This window comes from Wasmannia auropunctata, unplaced genomic scaffold (assembly GCF_000956235.1).
Source record: "Wasmannia auropunctata unplaced genomic scaffold, wasmannia.A_1.0 LD335767.1, whole genome shotgun sequence".
In the NCBI taxonomy this organism is placed as follows: domain Eukaryota; kingdom Metazoa; phylum Arthropoda; class Insecta; order Hymenoptera; family Formicidae; genus Wasmannia; species Wasmannia auropunctata.
The window spans coordinates 421,483-435,471 of record NW_012027123.1 but is presented as its reverse complement, the minus strand read 5'-3'; positions in this window follow the sequence as shown (position 1 = coordinate 435,471).

The window sequence follows — 13,989 nt, the reverse complement described above, 5'->3', positions numbered from 1 at the left end:
AGTCTCGCTGCAACGACAGGCACTTTTTTTAAGTGAAAATTAATTAAAACGTAGTTACAAAGATATGAAATATTTGTTAAAGTCACGAGCTTGGACAAAGACAATCCACATAACGATATAAACATCGTTTTATATGGTTTTGTGCGAACAAAAATTAATGTGATATCTTAAAGGATCTTGCATGAGTAATTCAGTTCGCTGGATTCATTTAAAGCCGTGCTTTAAAACGTAAAACGTTCCTCCAACAGCGGCGTCTCGCTTAATTGCCTGGCTTAACGCTCGAAATAATTTGATTTTCGCCATTTGTTTGTGTAAAAGGATATTTATTTTTCCTTTGTTTATAACCGTCATACAGCTGTCTGTTACACAAGACTTTGGTTAAATGCGAATTGTAATTAAAAAAGTTGGTTATTGCGAGATAACATTGCAGTATAACGTAATACGCGCGCGCACAATCAATTATGCTCATAAAGTAGCATGTAAAAAAAAAAATAAAGTTTTTAATTAAACAATCGGATGCTTCCGATGCTCTCGGATTGATGATTTCGCAACGTGAAAATAGGGTCGAATTTCGAAATGGTGCCGGGCGGAAACGGCACCAGGATCAATTGTCGTCCGACGTCCAGAGTGCCGCGAGCGTTTTCGTAGGTAGGTTATATCTGCGATATTGCGCAAGACGCGCAACATCGGGAACGCAATTAACTCGGATGTCACCTGCGATCGATCGCCAGCAAAAGAGAAAGAGAGAGAGAGAGAGAGGTGTCCTTCCTCTCCGCCTCCGTTCCGTTTCACCCTTCCCCTCGTCGTGTCGTTAAGGTGAGCTTTGGCCCCCCGACTTGCCGGAGACGCACGTCTCCGGCAATTCGTTAAGACGCTTAGTTAAGCAAACAAGAGCGGTGCCGCTCCGCGAAGTGATATACGTGCCGCGGCAGAAAATCCGCGGCTCTGCCGCTCGTAATTGCGCGCAGCTGTGGTTATCGCGCGCGCGGGATGTAAAAGCTCCGCGTCGCGCGCGTTACTCGCGAATTGCATTACCACGCGAACGCGGGACGGCCGCCGCCGGCGCCGCCGGATCTCCGCTTGGACATTAGAAGTGCGAGCCACCCTCCCACCTGCTCGACTTTTTTCTCCATTCTTTTTTTCCCCGCAAACGGGATGCTGACGATCAATTCTCGGTCTCTTTAGAAGAACCAAGAGCGAGAAATGGGGAGGGAGCTACCGCGGTAAATTGCGTTTAATAACGTCAACGTACCGAATTAATTTTATTAATTATACTTGCAATCGATGTAATTATAAACGGCATTTATTGTCGCGCGAATAATATTACAACGACTGTGGGCAGTATTTAATTGATCATTATATTATTATAATTGCAACGATCGCCCATAATAAACATGAACAGAGAGAGACAGCCCTCCCCGACATTTCCCTCCGATTCTCCAACCCGTGCCCGTTTGCGAATTTCGAAATAAAGCGAAAGACCCACCGGGGATGACGACGACTCTATCAAACGTTTCGCTAAATTCGCTCCACTTTCAACAGCGGCGCAAGAAAGGAGAAAAAAGTGCCGGACAGGCCAGCGCGGCCGATGGGGAAAAAGCGGCATGGACGGAAGAGGACGGGAGAAAGATAAATACAGATAGATAGATAAATAGATAGATAGATTTATTCCGCGCGCTCTGACCAAGAGAAAAAGAATTATAAAGAAGGAGAGTTATTTATTAAGATAATTTATTAATTGTTTCGTTCTCTATTTTATCATGCTGTAAAAATTTCGTTATTATTTTAAATCACATCGTACGTGTGTGTATATTGTAGTATAAACAATCCTTTACCACAATTTTATTTTAAACAACGTGAAATCTCTCCATTGCATGCATAAAAAAATTCGTAACACAATAAAATTAATATAACAAGAAATTAACCAATAAAATATTCCCTTCTCGCGAACTCGGAACCGTCCTACGTAACGCGACGTAGTGGACCGTCTTCTGGGAACGTCCCATCAAGTATCCGCGTGAAAGGGCGAGAGAACGCGCGCGCGAAACGAAGGGGGATGAAATCTGGAGGCAAGGCGAATAATCGTGGATCGATCGCGGCCACGTTTCGGCGGAGACGGGCTTCGGCGTCTCGCGGGCTTATGTTTATACATATGTCCCGCACATGGTACGGTGCCCCCGAAGAGGAGGCGGCCGCGGCGGCGGGTGCAGAGACGTATACTCTGAAATTTCCAATATTAGAACGGCCAGGCGAGAGGCAGGCCAGATGTCTACCGTACTGACTGCCGAGAGCGCGCGCGACGTGCGTTTAGCATGGTTTCATTACAAAAATGTCACGCACAGAGCCGCGCCGCGACGCGACGCGACGCGACGCGCCGCGCCGCGCCACGTCCCGCGCTCTCGCGCCGTCGTCGTCCTCTCGACGGTGCGTTCGTTCGCTTCTCTCTCTTTTTCGCTCTAGCCCCCCCCCCTCTCTCTCTCTCCGATCTCTCACTCTCCCGTTGTCGTCGTCATCGCGGTGCTGTCGACCTGATCTTGGAACGGCGAACCAACAGCCGCCGCCAATTAACGCGTTCAGTAGATCCACCCGCGTGAGATCCTTGATGAGATCATTGGTCGCGGTTGAAGGGTGGGATCTTTGGGACGATCGCGTGCGAATGACGACCAATTGCGCGCGCGGTATCTGTCAGTTTTTTTTTTAATTCCGTTTCAGACCGCGTCAGCTCGTGCACTTGCGTGATAAATATGTCTAAACGGGCTCGATATATGACGATTAATTTTTACTGTCGAATTAAGATAAATTACAATAAGATACAATTTGCGATCTTCAATTCCTTATATTTTCCACGTTCTCGTGGAAGAATTCAAGCAGTCGATCGACTTTGCGAATTACAAAATTCTCAACAAACGAAACAAAAGAAAAAAAGACAAAGAGTGAGAGAGAGAAAGAGAGAGAAAGCAAAACGAACAAAACGGTAAATACTTCGCTCTTTGGAGTCGACGTGAAACCGTTACATCGTTAATGGTATCGAAGCTTTACCTCGCGAAGGTTCTGCTTGGTTTCATTACAAAGATGTCATGCGCAGGTACGTCGCAGTTATACCCGCTTTTGACGTCCCGCCCGCGTTGTATACACACTTGGCGTTAAACCGGAACGGCCACGGTACGCCGGGAAAATTATGAAATGCTAAAACGGAAACGAATTTTCCGCGGCGCCGAATATCGTTCCGATATTTGCAATTAACTCTTTTATTTCGCGCGCGACATACGAGCGTTTTCAGCGCGCCCGCGCGACGCGATAATATTCCCCGTGTGATCGAAAATATCGGTAACATTTCCAGAAGCGCCCCGACCGCGCGCCCCTCCCTCCTCCATCCCCCGCCTAATCCCGGCGATGAAAAAAAATCCGCGCGCTTTCAATTAACGAAGCGATTTGTCCCATTTACCCGGGTGTATCGGGTTAGCGGGGCACAAACGCGTTAAATGAACGAACTTTTTCCGCGGGACTAACGAGAGGATAATCGAGGGCGTCGTCATCGCGTGCGCGGATAATTAATCACCGGCGCCGGTCCATCAACATTCGTCACCCAGCATCTCTACACAGTTTTATCTTTCTAACAGTCCGTCACGCGTGAATAAGGCGACCCATGACTGATGCTGGCTCGGGATTACAAGTATGAATACAAAAGTCGCACAAGTTGTACACAAGTTCATAATTAAATATAAATCTCGCGTTGAAAAAACTTGAGAATTTAAATTAAATTAAAGTTGATTTTTTTAGTTAATGTATATATATTATCGCGAAAAGTGACACGCAAGTGTTTTTTCTTTTTCAGGACAAAATAATATTTTAGGCGGTTGGACCGTATCATCCAATATTAAGGCAATAACAGTCAACAAATTGCAGGGTGTATGTGTAATTGCACGTCATTTCTCGTTGATAATTAAGCCCAAATTTTGGCAATTTCGGTTTCGTAGCCGTCACAGCCACGTCAGAGAATTATCATAAATACGATTTCGCGGCTTTGTGTGATAGTTTTATTTGCATTTCATGCGTATATTAACGCAAATTTTATTAACTTCTAATCTATTACTAATTTAAAATGTTTAGACAATTTGGACAATTTAGACAGAACAAATTGTGTTCTTATTTTCATATATTGAAGTGAAATTCGTTTGATATATTTGATTATATTTGTAAATTAGTTTATATAGATATCCATATATACGATTCATAGAATCACATATACATATTTATGATGTCTTCTAAAGTAAAAAATTTTAAGGAATTTAATAAAACAAACAGGAATCTAACTATCACTATTTCTATAAATTACGTTTTACGTAATGCTCAAAATTTTATCATATCCGCGGCCCTCTTGTTCTAAGCTGCGCCCATCCAGATGACTGACGCAACAATCGATCGATCGACACTTAATATATCCACAGAAATATCGGATGGCGTTAGCAGGTGTGCCGATGGTACGGCCGGTTCGTCAGTGTCAGCGAAAATTGTCGGGCACGTGGTTAACTATGCGTGGGGCTGCTGAACGTTTAGGTGCGCGAATAGGTAGTAACAGTACACCGATACAATTGCCGGCACTTCTATAGGCCATTGAGGTATGAATCTATTTCGCCATTGCGCATCCTGGAAGCCCGACCTCAACGACACGTGCTATTCAATCATCTGCGGATTATCGTCGATGAAATTTTCTATAGCTACAATTTCTCCAATTCGAAACATATATTACTAACAATTTGGACACGGTCAATTTCTTCCAGAGAAAGAAGCAAGCATCTTATTTTTATTTTACTAAAATTCTTCTTACTTTTTTAATCATGAAAACATCTCATTAAATTCTTTTGTATCTTAATTCTTAATTAGAATCTCAGCTTTCTCTAATAGCTTTGTCAGCCTTTTCTCTTTACGTATGTTGACCGTGGACAGTTTTCAGTCTTGACAATTATACTGTAAAATTAAATAAGTATAAATTAAATAAATTCTATTAAATACAATTTTTACAGTCTAGTGCCTTAGAAAACGTAGTAAATTTTACTGTTATTCGCATAACAAGCTGAAGCTCCTCGATGCACATGCTTATCAATTCAGCCGAACTTACATGCCACCGTTAACGCGCGCTAATTACATGCTACCCGGAAAAGGCAACTCACGGATGGTACCGCTGTGATGCGAGGTATGTACGCAACGCAACGCAGAGGTACCAGCGAGAGACCGGAAGGTACCGGCGAGGGAGACCAGGAGAGCGAGCGGAGGTCGAGTCTCTCTCCGGCCGTAACTCTTGATTCTCTTTGAAGCGCGGAAGCTGCCCGCAACACCTGACTGACTCGACGGACGCGTATATGGCAGGTCGAGCGGAGCAGCAGCGGCAGACAGAGCTCGCCGGGGGTGAGGGTGAGGGTGAGGGGCGAGACGACGGGCAAAAGCGGAAGGCAACCACCAGGGTGGGCCGTGGGTGAGCGAGAGACAGAGAGTGAGAGAAGGAGAGAGAGAGAGAGAGAGAAAACGGGAACGCGAGGAAGTGGAAGGGAGGCAGAAAGAGAAAGATTAATAATATAGGAAAGCCAAAGCCACGCCGCAGCCCCTGACAAGCTTTCCTCCGCCTCTCTTCTGTTGCCAACAGTTAATCGATATAATACTTCGGTATAACACGCCGCACCGACGAACGTACGTACGTGCACGCGCGTACGCGTTCCTTGCCGCACGCGTGTACACACGCGAGTCAGTGGAATACACAGGGTATTGCCATCGGGCGGATACATACTCGGTAAACGGTGCCCCCGTTTAACGAGTTCTTGTCGCGCTGAAAGCGCGATGATCCTTTCCCCTTTCGGTGTTCTACATTAATGATTTATCAAAATGAGATTTGGAAGTACACTACCCGCGCAAATGGATTTTGATTTCGATTTAATTGATTTGAACAAAATTATCTCTGAGCTAGCGTAGCAGATTGAATCATACGTTTTCTATAATTTGGCTAATTTTACACGGAAAGAACGGTTTTGTTGAAAGGTCTAAAAATAATTTTTTGTTGGATCATCAAAATAATTTGTTGGAATGTTAAAACTGATAAACGTTGCTATAAAATGTTTTGTTATTCAAGCAAGCATTTTGACTTTCGCACAAAATTATTTTGATTATTGAACAAAAATTATTTTCGGATCTAGATTCAGCAAAACTGTTCTTTCCATGTAGGCACTCTATATAGGCTTCCCTAATAATTTTTATAATTCATTACACATTTTCTATATTTGCCACAAATATAAAATAAAAATCTAATTCAATTATGATTACGATATCAAGTAACATTGTCGCTGCTAGACAATGTCGCAGCTGAATTTTAGTCGATATATCATAATTACAGTAATGACATTTGTGTCATCCCTTTGGTGAGATACGTTTTTATCTCGACGTATTTTCTATATCGAATCGATACGCCGCAGTATTAATGCAATTATCGGAAGTGTAAGTTGCTCGGATGAAACAAGAGCTGCGCGATTTATACGCTGTAAGTGGCGTATACGTCGAGTGTAACGGGGCGATGCATGCCGAGGGATGCATCGCGGGGGGATGAGAGCGTAAAGATCGACAAGCGCGGTTCGCGCGAACATTGCGGAAGCGCGCGGCGGGTACGAATTCGTAGCGCGCTTCCGCCACGGTTAATCGTGACGTGCGCTATACGCCGCCGGGGAACCGATTATTGGCAAACACCGTGCGAAAGGATGCACCTGACAGGGGTTTTCGTCGCACTGTTCGGTCCTTATCTCCGTGCTCCCGTCGAAGAAAACTCGAAGTTCCCTCCGGTAGTCTTTGCCCCGCGGCGATTCATCCACCTCCCTTCCCCTCCCCCCCCTTGCCTTCTCGTCTACGGTATTACATACGTACTCTTTGCGCTTCGATAGCTCGAGTCTCCGGTATTTTGCACGGTAAGTTCTCCCTCGGCGATATATATTCGCGATGGTGGATATTGCGAGCGATTACTTCTTATAACGGTTCGTCCAATTTCGTCGATAAAACGAATATTTTTCGCGTTAAATAATAATGGGAGATACGCGGGAGATACTTTTTACTTTGAAAATTTTATTGTTAAGTTATTAAATCTATTCCTAAGCAAGCAATAATGATTAAGGTATTTGTGAATCATTATTGCTTATTGCTTAGGAATAGATTTAATAATTTAACAATAAGATTTTCGAAGTAAAAAATATCTCCCGCGTATCCCCCATTATTATTTAACGCAAAAAATACTCGTTTTATCGACGAAATTGAACGAACCGTAAGAAGCTCGCAATATATATAAATATATATATATGTACTGTAAGTGATTTAGGGCAATTTTTTGGCAATTTTTAGTTGCTCCAAAAAATTGTATATAAAGATTTATACGCAGTACATATCCCACATGTTCAGGTATGAAAGAATTTAAGAAATTCCTGATGTGATTTTTCGGTATGTAGCAAAAACGCCATCCTTCGCGTCCATCAGTTAGTTACACACATCGGAAGGTTAAATTACAGCAGAAAAGGTCAAAACATGGCATTTCTCATTAATAACGAAATCGATACAAGAGAGAAGTCATGCACGTGGAGTTCTTTTGGTAAAAATTGCGGTATAATCGTAATGTTGCAGTGTCGGCTAAAATGACAGCGGCTTTGTGCAGCACGCGATTTCCTAGTTATCATGTTCCCAACATTACGAGGCCCCGTAGCTTTGTAACCCGCGAACTTTACAGACATATGGCCACGTGCGATTATGTGCCTTTTGACTTTATTTTAATACTCAAACCCATGTTTCCGCGGAGTTACACGTTGTTCCTCAGCCGCCCCGTATAATCAGGCAATTATTTCTCATGTCGTCAAAAAAAAAAATACTGACGTACGAATTAATGTCCAGAGTGCACCTACTGTCGCATGCCAGCCATTTTTAATATCGCCTCGAATATGTGCAAAAGATCTAAAGGAAACATGTGTGGGCACACGCTACTCATTTTAAAACATAATGCTAAATTACAAATTTCTCTCTTATCTATAAAATTACATTGTGTAATTTTTAATTAACTTCATCTTTCTTTTACAAAAAGTATTAACATAATTAAAAAATTTCTGATCATCAGAATAAATCAAGATGAATTTTATCTTAGAAAAATACAGAAAGAGAAAAATAAAAATTTGATGTAACTTTTTTTATTTACTAAGTTGAAATACGTCTTCAAAATCCGCGAAAAGATGTCACACAATTTTTTCTTTATAAAGGCTTTCGCCGCAGTAATTATCGCATTAAAAAAAAATTGTCCGAGGAAGTTCGAGTAACACATAACTGTAGTGGATTCTCACCTCCTGCCTGATCGATGTTCACGCAGCGTGCCAGATTAAACCGCAAAAAAAAATCCAGGGAAGGCGCCGGGCTGTCGATCAGTCACAGTTTCGCGATCGCGGGGCTTTCACGAGCGCCGTAGGTGCTCTCGCGAGCGAGCGTCGACGATGCGCTTCATCACGCGGAAATGCACTCTTCTTCCGATTTTCGATCGAGAGATAACCGTGCGCCTCGCGCGTTAGATCCCGCGGCTGCACGACTGGCAAGTGTAAGAAAAAGACCACCCGGCGTGTCTTTGCGCGAGAACGCGAAAAAGATTCCGAAACACCGGGAGATAGAGGGAAAATTTCCAAACGTAAAGGAAGTTGAGCACTTCCTTTGACGCGCAAAGAGAAAAAAAAAAGGAAAAAAATTCCGACGCAAAGTCAGAAGGAAGTGAAGCGTTTCAAAGAATCGCTTAAATCGCGCGACGAACGCGAGGATCGCGAGAGGATTGATACCGAGGGTGCAACGACGATGAGAGCGAATCCCGAAAGCCGCGAACGGAGCAGCGCGAACGTGCGCGACGCACGGACGGCAGTCAGCGGCCAACTGAGAGTCTCGCTGGAGAACCGACAGGACGACGCCAGGCAGCCAGCCAGCCGGTGGCGGAGGAGGTGAATCCACCACGCAACCTCCAGCCGGCCTTAACCTGCGACGCTTCCCCCCTCCCCCCGTCAGACGCGATGATTATGATATCCCGGCGTCAGCGATGATTTTCCGGGGTGTAACGCTGATGGAAACAATTCGCGAGGCACCTGGCGGAGTTATTTCAGGTCGTTTACGCGCCTATGTAGAACCGGAACGCCCTCCCTTCTCTCCCTCACCGATGGTGGATTCCGCGGATTACGTGAATTGAAACGATCCAGCAGGTTTTGATAACGTACCCGAGGCTGTAAGAAACTTCTGGAAACTTATATTTAAAAGAACGGTTTCATAGAACGTGTGTTTCAAACGTGCGTCTTCTGCATTCTCCGTTCTTCCTCAAAATCTTTGCTTATATAGTAAAATGAAATATTCTTTTTTTTTTTTCAATGCGCTTATGCGCACTAAAAGTTAATCCCTACAAGCAAACCCATTTCAGACACACCTTTATCTTTTTTAATAATAAATATTAATATTCGCATCGAATATCAATACTCGTATCGAATAATAATGAACAGTATAATACAATATACAATTACAATACACTAACAATATATTACAATATATAACAATATACACCTTAGTATACGTATAATTTTACTTTTATTGATTATTAATAATACCTCCGTAATTTTACTTTCTTTGATTGTTATAAATAATATCATTTGTCTTAGTGCAAAAAAATTATTATAAAAAAATGCCGGCCGAGAGTCCGGCAATTATCTTCGATAATTACATTTTTTTAAAGACGATCCAGAACCCGCGATCGATGCGGAATCATTTCGGGACGATGTTTCTCGCGCGATGAGGTGCGAGACGGCCGAAATGTAGGCGCGCGCACGTTCCTATACGCGATATTGTAAACGGGCCAGTGTGCTCCTGACGTGTCGATATATTCCCGCGAAGAAAGGCTCTGCCGCTGAAGCTGAGAAATAGCTTGGCCTCCCGTACCTCGCACCACTCCCCGACACCGGGGGTGTGTGTGCAGCCTCACCTCACCTCGGCACTTTGAATCCTGCGCCGCTCCTTTGCCGCTCCGGCTTTCAGCGACGCGCGACATCGATCACTCTGCCTCTGTGCACGAAATCTCTGCACGATCATAAAAGTTCGAAAAACTGCACGCGCAAATCGTCGTAGTCGCGCGTTAGACAGTATCGATGTAATTTATATGTAAAAGTAGCGCGTGCAGGAAAAATGTACGACTACACTCTGTACAAATCAACGCAAGTAATGTCAAATCGATTGCTGAAAAAGATTCATATTATAGATTGTGTGTTGCGCATTCAAAGATATAGAATGTGTTTGAAATGTATCCCTTCTAAACATAATCTTCTTTATATATGTATAAGGGAGGTAAAACTTTATTTTTCCAAATTGGTTTCCGTAAATAGAAATATGTATTAATTTGAGATCTTTTATCTTATAAAAATTGTCATTTCCCATAATTATATGTTCTATATATTATATATTGTATATAATGTACCGAAACGCACATGACAAGAAAAACTCAAGCCAAGAAAGCGCATTGACGGGGGCGACGACATTTCTCATCGTTCTCATCCTCTATCAGGACCGTTCGTCTTGATTTCGAGCGGGATCATCGTGTACGCGTGAGTACTAACCCGTGACCGATTTCCAAACTCGGGCGCTGACGGGGAAATGCTCGTCGACCCACAATCGCGCCAGCTGTCTTCGTAGAGGACGCAGAAGACGTGCCACCGGCCACCCGATGTTCGGCATTTGATCGATCGATCGCGAAATCCTCGAAACTCATTATCCGTCCGTCACGTCGCGTCGTCGCTTTGGAGTTAATTCGCGATTTGTGAATCGTCAAGTAGCAAAATTTAAATGTAATAATATTGTAATAATTGTAATATTGTAATAATTATAAGAAATACAACGTAGTGAAAGGAGTTTATATTATAAATATATGTATATAAAGATTGCGTGTCGCGTTCGAAATTAATGCGTTTCTCCTCCAAGTTACAAGGGACTGAGAGTAAATCTTTTCTCTTACAAATTGGTTTCCACGTATAAAGAGAGGTAAGGTATACATTTTGCTTTGCGTTTAATTTCAAATGCATTTACTGAAGAATTTAAGGTGCTGTTTTTCAGAGTTTCGCGTTAAGGCTGCAACGTTACGGTACCGAAAGAATTAAAGATCTATAGAATACCTCAGATGTCACGGTTCTGTTTCCAATCGGTGCCCGTCGCGCGACGCTCGCGGATTTAAACCGTCTCCGAATGCACGGACACGTGCGTGCACTCGTGCCTCATCGTTGCTCAGGATGACACGTGTGTACATGCTGAGATTGCGGCCGGTGTGTGGGACGCGCGCGTTTATCGGCACGAATTCGCGCGCACACACCACGTCGCCGCGACCCATTATACGTATTATTAGCACTCCGTCACGCCACCCTGTCATCGCCACGTACACACTCGTGCATACGCGCTCTGACGCCGAGATCCCGGGGATCCCGTCGTGCACGCGATCGGATGCCAGGACGTCGGGAGAGAGGGACTTTCCTTCGAGCGCGTCGTCTTCGTCAAAGACCCGATCCCGGGTGACGAAGTATTAATTAAAAAGGGAGGGGGGAGCGGGAAACCACTCGAGTATCCCGGATGATGTCCACGAGTCCGAGGATCATTCGGGCGCAGAGACCGAAATCTTACGAGTTGCTCAAAGGTTGCGTGTAAGCGTTTGCGGAGGAAGCGGCAAAACAAGATACAAGAATCGAGCTCGTTTCGCGCCGTAGGTAGTCACCGTGAATGACGAGACGGGGGCTGCACGTCGCCGGTAATTGGATGGACGGTGAGTAATTTATCGAACCGCTTCAGGTATGACGCGCCACGAGTTTCGACGTCGAATTAGCGCGGGCGGCTCGGCTAGGAATTAGTCGGCGAAGCAATCTAAGTTTCTCCCTCGGCGGCCGGCGCGCGGCGGCCGGAGCTGCGCGAATAGCAAATCATTCGGCCCGATGCAGAGACGTTACATACGAAGCCTCCGCGACCGCGTGTCTTCGCCGTGTAAATTCTCTACCACGCGTAATCACCGAGTTTACGCCGATTGTGCAGGTGAATTAAAGCGGCGAGAGTACGATCGATTCTCGCGTCGACGTAGGCATTAAGAAATCCTATGTGTCTACGTCAAAAGTTTCAAAGACAATCTCGTTTGCTGTTCGCATTTATGTAGTTCGAAAATCGTGCATTTAATTGGGAAACGTAATTGTACAAGTTTTAAAAGTAAATTAGTCTTCAATTTAAAGAGAGCTAATTTCACCGATTGTTAATTCAAAGCTGCGATGAAAACTCTTACAAATAAATTATTTTTATTATTTTGTAAAATAGTAATTTTATAAGTTATGTAAATCAGGATATTATACGTAAGCTTTAATAATAAATTAAAATAGAAATAATAGATTCCAATGAATAATCGAATATAGTGAAATAATTGCCTATGAGAGCCGACACGGGTGTTGGTTGGTGTGTTAAATTCTTAATGTTACAATGTTTCTTTACAGGCTTTGGGGGAGAGAAATCTTATAGATGCACCGAGAGCAAAGATATTAAATTGTTCGTCAATTTAATTATAAGTTACAAGTTTCCGACTTCATGCAAAGAGCTGTGTTAAAAGTCCGACAAACCGTACGGCGTGCAGATCGCGTGTGGTTGGATATTGTAACATTAAGAATTTAACACACCAACACCCGTATCGACTCTCATAGGCAACTATTTCACTATATTTAATAATAAATTTGTTAAACGCTATTTTTTTAAAATCAATATCGACAGTTCCAACATAAGGAAAATATTTAAAAAAATCTTAAATCGCATTGATGACAATTTTTCCGTAAAATTCTCGAAAATCGTTTGATTGCAATATTTTTTAACAGAATAACGGGCATGTGTTAAGCAAGAATCGATATTATTTCGGCCGAAAATTCGGCCGAATAAATTATACTTGGCGTGACGTATTGGCGAGGCGAGTCCGTGACGGAAATAATTTAAGCAATAGTTATTAAAAATCAACGAATTGTGAAAAGCTATTAATAAAATACAGATATAATTTCACAATTTTTTAATGTGGAAATTTGTAATTATATACTTCTACGGTTTCAAGTCTTGTAGCTCACAGATATATTAAACGATTTAATTTATTGCATTTTACTCTCTGGCTTACTTAACTAACTATAGGTATATAATTTTTCTTGAATTCTACAAAATCAATTTTTATCTTGCACTCACATGTCGAATTTTCGAAAAGCATTTTATATCGTGACAAAATATTGTTTCATCTCATATTCATCAAATCTGAACATGAATATGGGACATAAATGTAACAATGTAAATAGATACGTGCTGCCTATAAATTACGACGTCAATTAATGTTGATGTATTATTATAAACAGCATACATGGTGCATACAAAAGGTGCGTTAAACGCGGCTCCATATTCATCACACGTGAAATAATTCCAGCCCATAAGCTGTAATTCTCTGAATAATAGATACGGCACCGAAACTACAGATATTGAAAAGAAATACAAAAAGCAGAAGAAAGAATTTCTATATTCTATAAAAATTGATCTGATTTAGCGGAAAGGAAGAGAAAACGAGCAATATGCGATGAAACTGCTATAAAACGGTTAAGAGCACCGTCGAAGACGAGCCGTACCAGAATTTCGAGACCCAATTACCAACTCCAGCGGCGCGTATCGAACGGACGTACGTGATTAAACGCTAATTCCGATTTATTCGACGTACGGCCGTAAGTTTAAGCGCGGTGATGGCGTCAATCGCAGGTCCGACCGCGGCCGCGTTTTACACGATCCACCTACGTGCCCGTAATTTACGACTTATCGGCATCGCGGCACGGTGTAATTTTCGCACTCGTGCAAAATTACACCGACGCAGAACCAGCGAACGCACCCCATGTACCCTCCCTCGCACCCCTGCTTTCTCTCTCTCTCTCTCTC